The sequence below is a fragment of the Equus asinus genome, chromosome 7, assembly GCF_041296235.1.
Source record: "Equus asinus isolate D_3611 breed Donkey chromosome 7, EquAss-T2T_v2, whole genome shotgun sequence".
Taxonomy (NCBI): Eukaryota; Metazoa; Chordata; class Mammalia; order Perissodactyla; family Equidae; genus Equus; species Equus asinus.
In genome coordinates, this window is record NC_091796.1 from 4,997,166 (window position 1) to 5,013,137 (window position 15,972).

The 15,972-nt window shown below is 36.0% G+C and overlaps 1 protein-coding gene across 4 annotated transcripts in view; it reads right to left on the minus strand.

Moving 5' to 3' along the window:
* ZNF407 (zinc finger protein 407) overlaps window positions 1-15,972 on the minus strand; it is a 448,885-nt gene that overhangs the window by 335,863 nt on the left and 97,050 nt on the right. The gene's annotated exons all lie outside the window — the stretch shown is intronic.

Here is a 15,972-nt window from a genome sequence, read left to right on the forward strand (position 1 = left end):
ATGCTGTCATTTTGCATTTAATTGCTCACCCTGGTACTTTTCTTCATAGAAGCCATCAGTATCCCACAGAGCCAGATGCTGAATTGCAAAAACATACTGTGACCATGGACTTATAAGAAAGTTACTTTGCTGAGCTGTGGTGTATGACAAGTTAATTTTTGTAATTACACTTCTTCCAACAATAAATGAAGCTACTGCCTATGATTATCCTATATTATTCAAAAGAGGCAAGAAAATATTCTTTATAAAATACTAATCAGACTTTTTTAAAGACTTCAGCTGATGTGAGAAAGTTAACTTTTCAAAAAGCTTTTCTATAAGACGGCCAAAAGTAAAAATCACCACCTCAGCTGAAATATATGAGCAGATGAATATGTTAAGGCATGACTATGTTTTCTGAATGTTATTAATACATAATGCCAAGTTATTTCAAGCCTTTAGGAAATGTCACATACTAACCTTAGTCTTTTGATCATTACTTTTAGTTCTGCTATATTATGCTAAACATAGTATTCAAAGGATAAATCCATTAACCGTCATTTAGAAAGAAATGGCTATTGCACAAGAATTATCCGCAGGGCGTAAATTGTTTTAAATTTAAAATATTTGCAATGACGGTCACTGTCACATACTCAATAGTAATAAAACAGGAGGACAGCATACATTGCTAAAACACAGGCTATTCCCTATAATATAGTATCTGTGTGCACATACTACAAAATTTGGCAGCTATTATGTTTTGTTTTATTCATTAAAAGAGAGCAAATGACATTTCCCTTTTAATAAACTTCCCCCATATTGAAGCCAAAAGAGTTATTTAATGATTAATGTTAATTATCAGGACAAAACAACCTGAGCCAAGTTTTCCAAATGCCTAAGTCAAATCTGCTCACTGGAGGAGGATATTTAAAAAATAACTATGTAATATATATTTTTTTAAAAACTCTATCACTTAGTGACTTAAAATTTAATAGAAGTTATGTTTTAATTACATAATACTAACAAAATGTATATTTTCACTGCATTATACAAAAGGAACATAAGATACTAAAATGCTCTAGATAAATCTGAAGTTTTCCTCAGGATTTTAATAAATATATAATGACTGATTTTTTTAATGTGTAACATTGTTCCCATGTCATTTCCTAATCTAAAGGGGTGTGTGTTTGTGAAGGTGTCAACTCAATGTATATTCAAGACTTAATAAAAAGTCCTAGAATTTTGAGAATCTTGGAAACCTTTTATTTCAAATCCCTCGTGTTTTTTTTTCCTAACTTGGACTGCAATTTGAGATATGCTATTTCACAGTTCCACGTCTGCTTAGAGATCACCAACTCAGACACTGATTGTACAACAGGAGAAACATAAAGCACACAGAGCTGAAACACAATCACCAAAAAAGCAAATACCTGGCCTATCGGGTCCTCTTTGTTCTGACCCCTGCTATTTAAAAGGGAATGATAAACTCTGCAGATGTCATTGGGCATATACTAAGAAGGAACATACTCAAATCCCAGCTATTTGTATTTTTCTTTCCCCCGCCCAGCCTCGATCTTCCTCCCTGGTCTACTTCATTCATTCTGCGTGCTCTCCAGCCACCTCAAATGGTCCAGGGACTCATTGCCTTTATTTCCAGTCTCTACCTTACTTCTAATCTCAGCATCTCTTCCTGGATGGCCTACAGATATCAAACACTCAATACAACCAAAAACAAATTCATCTTGCTCTCCTCTCCCAAACCTGCTTCCATGGAGCTAGTCTGCCACCTCTCTACACAAAGATCAGTGCTCTAAACTATTCTTAGTTCCTCCCTCTCTCACCTCCTCCTTCAGTGGCCCTTAATCCTGTCCTTTCCACATCAAAAATGTGTCTCCACTCTATCCTCTGTACTCTACTTCTACTGCCTTATGTGGAACTTCATCAACTCCAGCCTCTCGCGTGCCTCAGTGGCTCCAGGGAGAGAGCCTCCTCTAATGGGGCCTCCACAGAAAAGCCTCAGTTACTGAAGCGAGCTTCTCACACAGCCCCTGAGGACAGTATTCAGTGTCTGAATAGCTGTGCGAAAGGGAATGGTACCTATTAAGGAAAAGGGACAACACCAGAGGGTGGGAGATCTGACAGCTTTGATGGTTTCAACTTGACCATAGGAAAAAGTACTAAGTAAAGCACACAGCCTTCAATTCAAAGCCCTTGACAAACTAAACCTTGTCCTCTTTCGGCGCTTCTCCCTCTTTTAGGCCCTGCTAAGACCCACATTAGGCTGCTGACTGGTTCTCACCCAGGTGTGCCTTCCAACAAGCTGCCTTCTTTGCCTAAAAAGCCCTCTCCTCCTACATCCGCACAGAAAACTCCCATGGGCCTTCCACGTTGCTGTGATATTTTCTGTGACTTCTCCAGGCCAAGCTAATTACTCCGCCGTGCACCTCTGGCACTGACAAATGTTCTGTTACAGCCAGTATCTTGGGACTGACTGCTGGTGTTACTGAAGATTACAAGGACAAGAAGTGGGATGGTTTACTTTTCGTGCCTAGCACAAAGACTTTTCAAAAACTTCATTAATTTTAAATGAAGTGAATTTGTTGGAACATAAAGCATTTTGGGAATTTAAATAAATGGAAAATAATCATTTTCTTTAAACTTAAAATGTTTGACAAGAAATGAAAAAGGTAACAAATTAGTTCTGGAAAAATGCAAACTAATTCCTATACTCCCATTCTGAATCAATCTTACAAATGGGACTAAAAAGAAGGAAGGAAGCGCCTGTCTGGTTTTTCAAGTAAGAGAATGCAAAACCAATATGGCAGCAAGGTAAGGTTCTGCCTGCTCCACAGAACCCATGGTACAGAATCCACGTTTCCTACCTCTTGTTGTGCAGAACTCTCACGTTGCATGTATTAAGGCTGGATTTAAAGACTGTAGAGTAGTCTTAATAATGTGTGCAGAGATAGCATTTTATAGTTTCTAAGCCACACTCACACACATTATCTCATCAACTACTCAAAGACACATCATTTCTCCACTTGGAGAGGAAGAAACTAAGGCCATTTTCCTACAACTAATACATAGAGGCTCGAATATGAACCCCCAAGAATTCTAACACTAACTACATTGCCTCCCTAACAACCACATTTTAAAGATGTCCAATACAGGCCTCAGAACACTAACCCAGGACACATACATGATGCATGCCAGGGCCAAACCACTCACCTAGCGTTCTTCTGAAGTTCACAATAAAAAACAGAATGAATGAACATTAATAAAATGTTTCACTTTTGGAGCCGTCCCAGTGGTGTAATGGTTAGTTCATACACTCTGCTCCAGCAGCCAGGGGTTCGCAGGTTCCAATCCTGGGCACGGATCTAGCACCACTTGTCAAGCCACACTTTGGCAGTATCCCACATAAAATAGAGGAAGATGGGCTCAGACGTTAGGTCAGTGACAATCTTCCTCAAGCAAAAAGAGGAAGATTGGCAACAGATATTAGCTCAGGGCCAATCAACCTTACCAAAAAAAAATTTCACTTTTAAATAGACCTTAATGAATAACTTTGCTTTAAATTATAACACTACATATTATTACATTTTACATGTTACTACATATTCCATAGACTATGTAACATAACATAGTCACAGGTTCTAGGAACTAGGACATGGAATCTTTTGTATTGGGAGGGAGAGGGCTAAGGAGGAGTTGCATTATTCTGCCAACCAAAATAAGCAAGATTACAATTGGATACTAATTAAAATCCAAATTTAATTTTGAAGTTTTGTGCCCCCTCTCCATGAAATGGGTCCATGAGGAATGGACAGAAACAACTCATATCCACTTGTCTAATTCTGACAGGACATCAGATAAAATAACAAGAGTGCTACTTTAAAAGACTCTGTCCAATTACCTAGTAAAATGAAGGATTTATCACATTCATTGAACTTGTAACTATTCCTTCTTATACAACTAAGTTTGACTGCTCTGACTTTTATTTTCAGAGACTGTTTTTCCCTTCTCCGCTCAGGTTCACTACATTGATTTAAAATGTAGAGGGCAAAACTCAAAGACAATGACTAACTCATTTTGATTGTCAACTTGTAAGCTAGTGAACATTAGTAAACATATTAGATACTAAAAATACAGTAGTAAAACTTATAGCTCTTTACCACTTAAAAAGCATTCTTATTATCTCATTTGACTCTAGCATCACTGTGAGGTATATTTACAGAAATATTACTCAAATTTTTCAATAACACTCAGAGAAGAGAGGTGATGTTGACAATCCCAAAGTTATTAAGTGTACAGCTGCCTCAGCCCATGAGGACAGTATTCACACTGTCTGAATAGCTGTGGGAAAAAGAATAGTACCTATTAAGGATAGAGGGGGAAAACCTAAATTCAGTAAACACATTATAACATTTCCCCAAACTATACTATTCAATTATTTTAGATATGATCATTAGAAAAAAAAATGAAGAAAATGTATAATTACACATTTCTACTCAGTAAGAGAAATCTGAATTAATTAGAATTTTAAATTGAAAATATTAAAACAAAAATCAATACTCCTACACTAGAAAAAATGAAAATCAGAAATCTCATACTACACTGGAAAAGTTTATAGCATTTCTTCAATTTCATTTTTCTATTAATGTGTGTAAACTCTGTAGAACTAGCCAAAGTAATTAAATAAAATAGAGATAATATCCAAAAATCATGAGAGTTTATACATTTTGGTAAACTTTTAAAAGTTAAAATTTATCTTTCCTAATTGAAAACTGGGTTAAAAATCTATCACAAATATAAAAGTACAAAATTGCACTGAAAGTTCCATCTTTGGTATATTCACATGAACAAACACAATAATTATCACCTCTTTGAACAGAAGTTATAGACTTTTTCAGGTCAAAATTCTGTTAAAATATAACTATTTGAACTGTTCAAAAATTTGCATTAATGTTAATATGGCAACATTTTAACGTGGACAATAACAGAAAAACGTCATTCCCTCCACAGAATTCTGCCTCTAGAAGTACATTTAACAAAGTTGGAGGGAACAGGATGCTTGTTGATAGTGACAGGATTATTTCAAAACCCAATTATATCTGTTCATTCCCTTTTGCTAATTAAAGCAAAAGGCATCAAAATCTCTCTCAGCAGTAACCATGTGGAAGCTGGAGAGCACAGATACAGTAATTAACTTAACCTCATCACTGAACTGTAGTGGGTCATTCAGCCGCAGCCCAGTATCAAAGCTAAGAATCAATGCTATCAGGCTGACATCTAGAGAAATGCAGAGACTGAACAACGCCGTCTGTAAATGGACAGGCTTTGTTCCTGCCTAGCTGAGCTGGATAAACGTTCCTGCTCATAACTTTAATGTGGCAGCTTAACCATTTAATCATTGTACATTAATACATTATCAATATTATGAACATGTAACTACAAAATTATTTGTCAGAGTAATCAGATATTACAGATTTTGTGCATAAATGCAACACAAGGGGATTTTGAGTATTAGTTGTAAATTTACAAAGAAAATATATTATGGATTTTTAAATATAGATATTTTATGAAAAGTTTAAGTTCTAGAAAAATGTGGTTTTGCAATTTAAATGAAGTCATTCTATGCTACATCTTTCTTCACATACATGTGCACAGGTAGTTTCAATGTGGCTTAATTCAACCTAAAAGACTGATGTTCATACAATTTTTAAAAATTCAATTTACTCAAGTATGCCAATTTACTTGTATTTATTTGTTTTATTCAAAAATATTTCAAAATATAAGAAATCATCCTTTGAATATATATCGCTTAAAACTCACCTATTCATTATTCTCAGCTAAGTTTAAGCATGTTTTGTTATTTTCCTAAAGGATCAAAAATTCTGTTGCCAAGACATTATTTTGAGGTCTTTCACTTTCACCAAGTAAGACACTAAATCATAGGGGACGATTATCAGCAAATTCTCTGCGACAGGCCCTAAGCCTGCTGAGGTAATGCAGCTGACAAACTTTGATGTGCCATGCCTGGGCACATTATGTTCATGTAGTGTGTACATCTGGGCACCCTTTATGGCAATGCAGCAAACAGCCAATCATTTATTCCACTCTAATTAGCACACATGTAAATCCTCACCAATCAAGCCGCATGCGGGGTTACTGTTGTGGCAGCCATACAGCAAGCTGGCAGAACATACGAACCAAGTATGAGAAGACACTTCTGGGCTTGATCTGAACCTGCCATCACACCAGGCAGGTTCCCCCAGAAAGGGCTGTAACCAGCTCTCCCTTTCAAAACTGATCAGGGGGCCCAAAAGAAAAAGGTCAACAGGCAGAAAGCTGATTGGACACAATTCTTGTTTCTTTACTAGTCCTAAGAATACACCTGAAGCAACATGTTTCTCATTCACTTAAAAGCACAACAGTTACCACGAGCAAAAGTCAGGAATAAGTTATAAACAGGCTTCCTAACAGAGGATACAAGGAAACTCTGAAGAAAAGACTGCCAACTATAACATACAACAATTTATGAGATTACTAGAAAATGATATGAAATAAACCTCTCTCTATGCCTATGCACAATATGATGTAATGCCTAGAGGCCTATAGTCAGCATAACAACTATACGTTAACAGCCTACATAAGCCATTATGTTTCCTTTTATTAGTCATTTGTTAGCATACAAATTTAATTTTTCATGCCAAACTACCAAAAACAGTAACTCCATCTTTGAATATACTTACACAAATTTTATTTAAACAATAGATAAAACTTAATTTGGGATCTGTTAATTTGTTCTATTATTTCTTTCATCACAACAAAATCCACATGCCCTTTTTAGATAACATCATGCACGATGGTAATTTACCAAATAAGAACATTGTTCAAAGTTAGAAAGAACAGAGATAGATAGCACTAGTAAAATTAAATGTAGTATCTACACTGAAATGTGTTTTACTAAATGGTTTTCCCAAAAAATATCAATTTACACTGTTTTTGAACATTCTTTTAACTTGCTATTACAATTTATATCATTAAAATAATGAGGAATTCATTCAACAGGTATTGATGGAATGTCTCACACGTGGCGACACTGCACAGGTGCAGGAGATGCAAACAATAAAGACGACACCATCCACCCCTGGGAAGCAGCTATTCCAGGAGGAAAACGTCAGATTCACAGACCACAGCACTGAGACTGATAAGTGCATAAATACATCAGACCAACACAGAAAGGGGTACCAAACGGCTTTGAAAGGACAAGAAGTCTTCCTCAAGAAAGCAACAACCACATAGTTCTTTAAAATACTTAATTACTTTAGGTAACTAAAAACTTAATCCACTTATTAGACAACTATTTACTAATTACTCAGTCTGAAGTGTGTTAGGAGTGTATGAGGTAAATAGAACCACCACTGTCTCTGCCTTCCTGGAATCCACAGTACGACTTGAGGGGAAAGAAACTAAACACACAAACACAAACAGTCTGCAGGCACCAGTGGGGCCTCTTCTACGGGTGAGCAGGGCAGGGGACAGGGACCAGAGGGAGCAACTGCAGGGACAAGATTCAAGAACCACCCTACCTAGAATAAAATCCCCAATCATCCTCAATCCCTTTTCCCTGATTTATGCTTCTCCAAAAAGGTTACCATTTCCTAACATTCTCCCTTATATTGTTTTTGTTGTTGTTGCTGATTTTCTGACTCTCCTAAACTTGAAGGTAGGCTCCATCGGAGTGGAGACGTGGCCAGTTTTGTTCACAGCCAAGGCCCACACCCGGAACACATTAGGCTCTGAGTAAACATGTTGGGGGAATGGATGAACAAAGGAATGAATGAACATTCTAATTCGTGAGTAATACACATAATTCTGGCTTGACCAGATCCAGGGAACATGGATCATCTCAGCCAAGACTGGAGGCAATGGTGGTCAATTACAGTTAATTCTAAGAGTATATTACAGATATTTATATAATGAGGAACACATCATCTTCCTGAAGAAAATAATAAAGGCAATTCCTATGATTTTTCCAAAACAAAAGTGAAAGTTTTAAGGAAGACAACAGAGGAGTAAAGATAATAGAAAAGACAATGAACAAGGAGACAAGAGATAAAGATGTTATGAATCTTTCAAAGTCCACAAATAAATCCTGTAAAAATGATAATTCTATAACAAACTGATACTAAAGAATTTTTTTGGTAGAATTTTCATTTTTAAATAATTCATTTTAAAACATACTACCACCCAACACCACAATCCAAAGCACCCATAATCATGATCAGCCACCCTGCATAGAGTGATACCTACCTGAGGACCCTGAGTCGGCCGGGATGGGGAGGGAGATACAGACAGGATTAGACACTCAGTTCTACATTAGCCCTAATCGTTGGTTGAAAACGGAAAGCAAGAAAATAATCTCTACTAGCTGACAAGGACATGGGCTCATAGAGAAGTCAGTGCAAATAGAGTCCTAGAGACACAATATAAACTGCTCTTTCATCTATAAATAGTAACTACAGTTTTGTGTTTTACATGCATAGAGTTTATTCTCACCTGCAAAAGAAAGTTCACATCTCACATCAAGACCTTATTTAACCTATTTCTTTTAATTTTCATATTGTCAAAAATGTCCAGTATTTTTCTGTCTATTTAGAAGAACCAGCTATTAGTTTTTAAATATATCCCTATCTTATTTAATCATTAATAAAGGACAAAAAAAATACAATTTCACCCACATATATGAATTCTGAGTTTTGCTACACTAAAAACTATGGGTTTTTCCATAAAACACACCATATTAGAAATAGGGCAAAAATTTTTTAACCTAGAAATCAAAAATAGGGTCTGTAATCTACCAATACATATTCATAAGGCTATAGATGTGGAATCTATGTACAGGACATTTTAGCTAGGATAATTATATACTCCATCAGAAGAAGCTGTTTTAAGCATATCATAAAATTTAAGGCGCTATTATAAAAGGAAGAGCACCTGGGCAATTCAGAATTTTTTGTTGTATTTCCAAAGAGCATCCTATTCAACTAAATCAGAGGTGGCAAGTAAGTGGCTCATGTGCCACGACTGATTCCTCATAGTCTTCATTCCCCATGACATCACAGGCAGCCTCAGGATCTCTCTCAACACAGTGTCCAGTCACCCACTTCCAACAGACTGGAACAGAAAGCTACCTATCTTCCCTGAGCTTAATTCAGGGTACTGACAAGTTGGACTTTCTGAGCTTACAAAAACAAGGTAAGACTTTTCTTACATCAAAACATCATAAACAGATCATTATTTATCAACCCTCTATAAACCTACTGGAAAAACTAACCCAATGTGCCATAATGATCAAAATGCATTTCTGGCATTAAATGCAATGATATTTAGATGATATTAAAATGCAACTAGGGAAGGGTCCATCTTCTAATCATAGTATTAGGGTCTCTGTGAGATAAGGAGAAACAGAATCTTTATGAAAAGAAAACAGCCTGCTATCAAAAACACACATTTCCACCATGTTTGCTTTAGGATCAAAGGCACAATAAACTATAGGGTGAGTCTATCTTCAACTCAGCAGCGCCTTGTCAACATCCATCCATTTTCCTCCACTTTCTCTCAAAAACAAAACTCTTAGTGCAAGGTGTAACATCACAACATTATACTAAAGCTGTTCATGCAAAGAGCACAGAAACAATCTAAGCAAGAAAATGCAAACTTATGCTTCACAAAGAGTTGTCACTTACGTAAAATGATGGCTACGCCAATGCTGTTTTAGCATTAAAGAACTAGAGACGTATTTAAATAGAATAAAATGTCCATCATTTCATGGATCTGCAAACTTTACAGAGATGGTCAATTAAAAAAAGACTATCAATCAACTCTCTTTGGGTCCTTCTGGCCATGAACCCAGGTCTGCGTCAGGCTCAGCACCTCTGAAAGTTACAGCCATAGTCAGGACTACAAAAAAAACTTCTCCCTCATTTCATTTTCACAACTATAATTGCACTGAATTATATCCTGTTTAACAGCATATCTTGATTGGGTAGAATGCTATATAAAAGAACCTCCTACACAGGTCTGATAAAAACAAAATCATCTCAAAGATCTAAAGAAACTAGGCAAATTGACATTTAGTACTAAAATCTGCTTTCTATCGTATTTCACCACACCTAAGAATATTAACTGATTAATTAATAAATATAAATGTATGTTTGGAGGCAGCTTGGGGATATTTGTTAGTACATCATTTACCAGCAGGACAGGTCACAGTAACATAACTCGTTGATGATTTTATTACAAAAAACATTACAATATTCCGTAAAAATCAACGCCGGGAGCAATCGAGTGAGGCCAATCCCTGTAACATACCCATGCATGTATCTACGTATGTCTGTATGTGTGTGCATGAATGTGTGAATGCATGTCTGCATGTGTTTATATGCAAATATAATATATATTTATATATAAAAATGTGTGTATGTCACTCAGCTTCTGATTGATAAACCATTTAACCAATATATAAACTTATTTACATGCATTAGAAACTGTGTAAATCAACAGTAAATATATCTCACTTTCGATTTTCCAAAAACACCTACTTTTCTTTAGTCTTCTTCTACTTCAAACAGCAGAATATTTACTACTTTATAAAAGAATCAATAAAATATCCATAATAAGAAAAATACTGATAAAACTGTAACATATGTTTATCAGCTTAAAACACTGACAATAATACAGGTTTATCTCACTCTATGAATTTGAATATTCTTGAACTGCCGCATAAAAGATGAAGAACTTGCCTATTAAATTATACATTTTGGGAAACTTCCACTGAAAATATCAGAGATGTATTTAATAGGAAAAACTGACCCAGACAAAAATAAGACACAAGCATCGTTCTCATTTCATATCTAAATTCAGAGCTAAGAATCCTTTCTTGACACCAGAAAGTTGATGTCAACTGAAAAAGCAATGTAATAATATGCAAAATGCATTTAATCAGCAGCCCCTCCAAAATGTAATGCCACCTCTGATCTAATACCTCATTAGACGAGCATTCAAAAATGGAATATTCACAGGCATGTCTCCTTTATAGATATTTTCACTATAATAATAGTAGCTGAAATGGCACCCCACAGAGGGCTATGTGCATACCAAGCTGAAACATAAGCAAATTAAACCACAAACTCTGCTTTCAGGTTTGAATTTCAAGATTTAAAAAATAAAGCTGATGCAGGCATTTTATTTATTTACAGGGAGTTATAAAAATCTATTTCCTAAATCTGTAAAATAGTCTTCTCTCCCTACAACGCAATGAACAAAGTGCATATGTCGGGGGCAGGGGATGGAGGGAAACGGAAGGGGACTAAATTATTAACAGGTTAAAGGCCAACAACATAAAAAAAAAGCTAGAATGAGAGAAAAAAATAAAAGAAATAAAAAACAGAGACAGAAATCAGGGTTGAAGATTAGATTCAAATCAGAAACCATCACGTGGAAGAAACATAGCCTTAGTCAAAACTGCTGAATGAAAAGTAGCTATAATAGTTACCTTCCATGGCTGCTGGGGGGAGGCAGGCCTCAGAGATGGCTAGGAGTAAGAGAAGGTTTCTGTACTGTTTTGTTTCTTGATCCAGGTGCTGGTTATGTGTGTATATTCATTTTACGAAAATTCACCAATCTGTACACTTAAGACTTGTATAGCTGTCTGTACACATGTACACATGTATTATGATATACATACATACTATGAATCACAGTAAAATTCAATCCAGCTATGGTTATAGGTAGCAAGAAAACGCTATGTACCAGAAAACAAAAGTACCACAGCATGGTTGACTTCTGCAGTAAGTTACCTGACTATTTGCAGTAACAGTTGTTTCCTTTTGATGAATTGATTAACAAGCTGATTCAAGGAAGGGCAAGCTGGTTTTAGTGCCAAATAGCACTTGCAATAATGATCTGCCGTCTTAAGTCAGCTCGGGCTGCTGTAACAAAACACCACAGACTGGGTGGCTTAAACAACAGACATTTACTTCTCAGTGTTCTGGAGGCAAGTCCAAGATCGGGTGCCAGCATGGTGGGCTCTGGTGAGAACTCTCTCACTGTCTTGTAGATGGCTGCCTGCTCACGATGTCCTCACGTGGCAGAGAGAGAAAGAGCTCACACACACAAGCGAGCTAGAGCACAAGCCAGCTCTTGGTGCCTCTTCTTATAAGGACACTACTCCTTCCCTATCAGGGCCCCACCCTTAAGACCACATTTAATCTAAACTCTTTACAGGCCCTCTTACCAAACACAGTCACATGGGGCGTTATGGCTTGAAAATATGAATTCTGAGGGGACACAATTCAGTACATAGCACTTACTAAATGTCGCACCATTAGAATACCAATAAATATATTTTAATCTTTGATGGATGAGTCTTAATGGAAAAAACAAGAATAGGTTCCAGAAACAAACCAGTAATTTTACCTTTAAGATGACAAAGCCTAAAACTCAAGGCAGACATCAATTACATGTTGTCTCAGTTATACTGCTCTCCTTTCCTAAAATGAGTATTTCTACCACTGTAAACTAATATGGTTTCGGGACTAAGTGTCCTGTGTCATCACAGAAACAGCTCACCATTTTGAAGAATGAAGGTAGAGAAGAGAATACAGTTCAGACCTGGGGGACAGGGCTTGGGTAAGGCTTAGGGGAGAGAGAATTGGGGAAAGGACTAGAGAAAATCAAAAGATGAAATTATCTCAATTTGCCCTTGCTGGAGGAAAGTGAAAAGTGCTGATAGCACCATGCAGTGACATCACACTTCTGATACCCCTACCAAAAGCATGGGTTCAGCAGTTTCCTACCATTTCAGAAAGTGATATAGACAATCTTGACCTAAAGAAAATGCCAAATATGTGGTTGCATAGAAATTGCTCATGGTAAACTAATTAGAGAGTTTTTACCTAGAACATTTCTCCCAAGAAAGCAAAAGGAAGACTTTAAACTTAGTTGTATTATATAGTTTATTCAAAAATTTACTTTGCCTAGATGATTTGGGGATTTACAAAATAGTGGCATATTAAGTTTATTAAACTCACAAAGCAGAACAAAATATTTCCCATTCAACAAACCATCTTTTACAATCCAAACGTCCTAAGAAAATGGATTGTAAAGTCTACATGAATTTAAAACTTTGACATATTTGGCAAGTTTTTTATTTAAGCATGATGATAATGGTTATGCTATGGGAACCCAGCACTAATTTTATTGTAAATGGTGTGGCAATGATAATTTAAATAATACAAATATATTTTAGGGGCAACTTTACTTAGAGGAGCATATGTATACAATTTTCTCTCAAGAGAACTCTCAAAAATTCCCTCTAGTCTTTCAATAAAGTAAGTATACTAAGATGATAGAAAATTTGTGTTGTTCTTTAGACACAGTTCAAGCATCATCTATCTCCTCCAAAAGACTACTCTGAACTCTCACACACAACCATCCTTCAGGTAATGGGCTAAGCACCATCCCACACCCAACTTTTTTTTAAATAACACAACTTTTATCATTGACAAAAAAGTTTTCCTAATAATGGGAATAAGAGCAAAACCTGTACATCACAAGACACACATGACAACCACATCTCGTAGGGGTTTCTGTCCTTATTTGCTCACTTTCATTGAAGTGTCGCTCCAGACACTAGACCTTATCTTTGTGATGCAATACAGAGGAAAATATTTGTCCCATCCCACATGAAATTGGACCGAAAGGTATTTTAAACATGGCCAGTACCAGAATATGAAAAATTGATTCAAAAATGATTCAGAAAAACCCTGGGTGAGGGGAGGTAAAAGGAAGGAGTGCAAGACGGGGTGGAAGGACACAAGAGTGCTTGTTAAATCAGACAGCAACTCTTTACAAAAGGGTGCACTAGCCATGACAAGAGATCCAAACTTTTCCAAAGACCATTTTACACTATGGTCATAGCAAATCTCTGTAAATGCTGTTTTTATTATTTGTTGGCTTGTTTGGCTCAGGTGAGCAGGTGAGGGGAGAACCAACTGAGAGCACTAAAAGAGAGGCAAGCATATTCTTTCCCAATCTATATACCCCTACCACTCTCATGACACCTTGGGCATGTTTCAGGAATGATCTTACCATACTAATTATCACTTTACGTCTGCCTGCACAAAAACTGCACCAAATTCTGGAGGCAAAAGTTCCAACAGCATTATTGTTCTTTGTGTGCTGAGTACCTTGCAAAGTGCTGACCTCTGATACACAATAATGTTTACGGCACCGACAGCCAGACAGAGGGATGGACCTCCACCTCCATATCTAACTATACGGAGGACTCCTCTCAACCACTAGAGCCTGCTCGCTCTGACACTCAGAGACATCAAGCATGCAAGCATAAATATCATGAACAGTAAGGCAAGAGACAAATGACTACTGCAGCTTGCTTGTTTATAAATCTGGACATGTTCAGCTTATTTAAAATCAAATATACACCTAAAGGTCGCTTTTGTAGAATCATAAGTTAAAATTTTTAAAAATGGCTTATATTTTCTTAAGTTTAAAATTCCTTAGTTTTATTTAACATCCATTTGTAGAAAGACCCTGAAATTCAAAACCTTAAATTGTCATTATTGTGAACCTGCATCCATTACGCATGAACAAAGGAAAAAAATTTTATCAAACAAAATAACAGACTGCTTCAGGACTTTGTCAATTGAATGCATTTCTGCACTGTTGACCTGCACACTGGAACGAATAAATGTAATCAAATGTGCTTATATGATGTTGGCACTGACCAAAAAACAACTGGATTTTTTTCTTCTAGAGCTGTTTGTATTATCAAGGATTTTAATCTATGATAAATTCTATAACCATTAAAAATCTTAGACCACTGATTTATGCCTTAATTCAGACATGCTGAGCTCTTCAAAATAAATGTTCCAAAACAGCATACACTGCAAATTGCAATTCTAACATAAAACAAATGTTAAAATGTTAGCATCTTTCCTGAATATATTGTAGCGTATTAATTGTTGGTCTTGGTAATGTAGCTTATTAGTTTTGCATAATTTAAGTTTTAATTCATCGTTTAATTTTTAATTAAGTAGTTTTTTTCCTCAAGATATGCTTTCTGCTTAAATGTTAGCCACTAAACATGGTATATATAAAACAACTCTATGGCATGAATATATGACAGTGCCATGTATTATGTGACTTCTCTATGATCTCAAATATGAAAACAATCATAACAGTTTATATTCTAAAAAGAGAATAGCCATTTTAATTTATCATTTATACTTAAATAATTTAAGCTCAGAGACAATGCTTAAAAAACTAAAGACCTGAATATAGAAGTACAACCAAACCACTTCCCCTACAAAGAATTCTTTCAGATTTTAGTTAAAAATAATGAACCTTTTTTGGGATATCATATTCCATATTAAAAGCTAATTTGTATTTTATTTTCCTATGAAAACTATGGGGACCCATACTGGCGTATGTGCCAAAGGATACACAGTCTCCTCATAGGAGCAGAGAGGATATACAACATTGCCCACCTAATAGAAAATGAAAAAGCTAATGAGAATGGAGAAGGATCCAAGAAGTTGACGAGGGAAATGCTAACTTCCATGTGAACTTACGATTTTGGAGAGAGGTCCAATTAAATTTTTAAAGTTATTATTATAGTAAGTGCTCTATTGCAAAGCTCTCCTCTTTAGCTGCCTCGGAAGACAGAGCTCTCCAAAGCAGCAGCCGTTAACACAGCATAATGTCTTAGCAACTGCAGACCTTTTTAAAAAAAACTTTAAAGCATATTTTAATAAACTTTTGCAGGTTATTTTATTCTGTATAATTTTTAAACTGTGTCTTTATTTGTTTTTTTATATGTTATATAGCCTCAATATGATGAAATTAGAAAGGAATGTCGATAAAAGGAAACTAACAAAAAGGATCTGTGAAGAACGCTTGTAA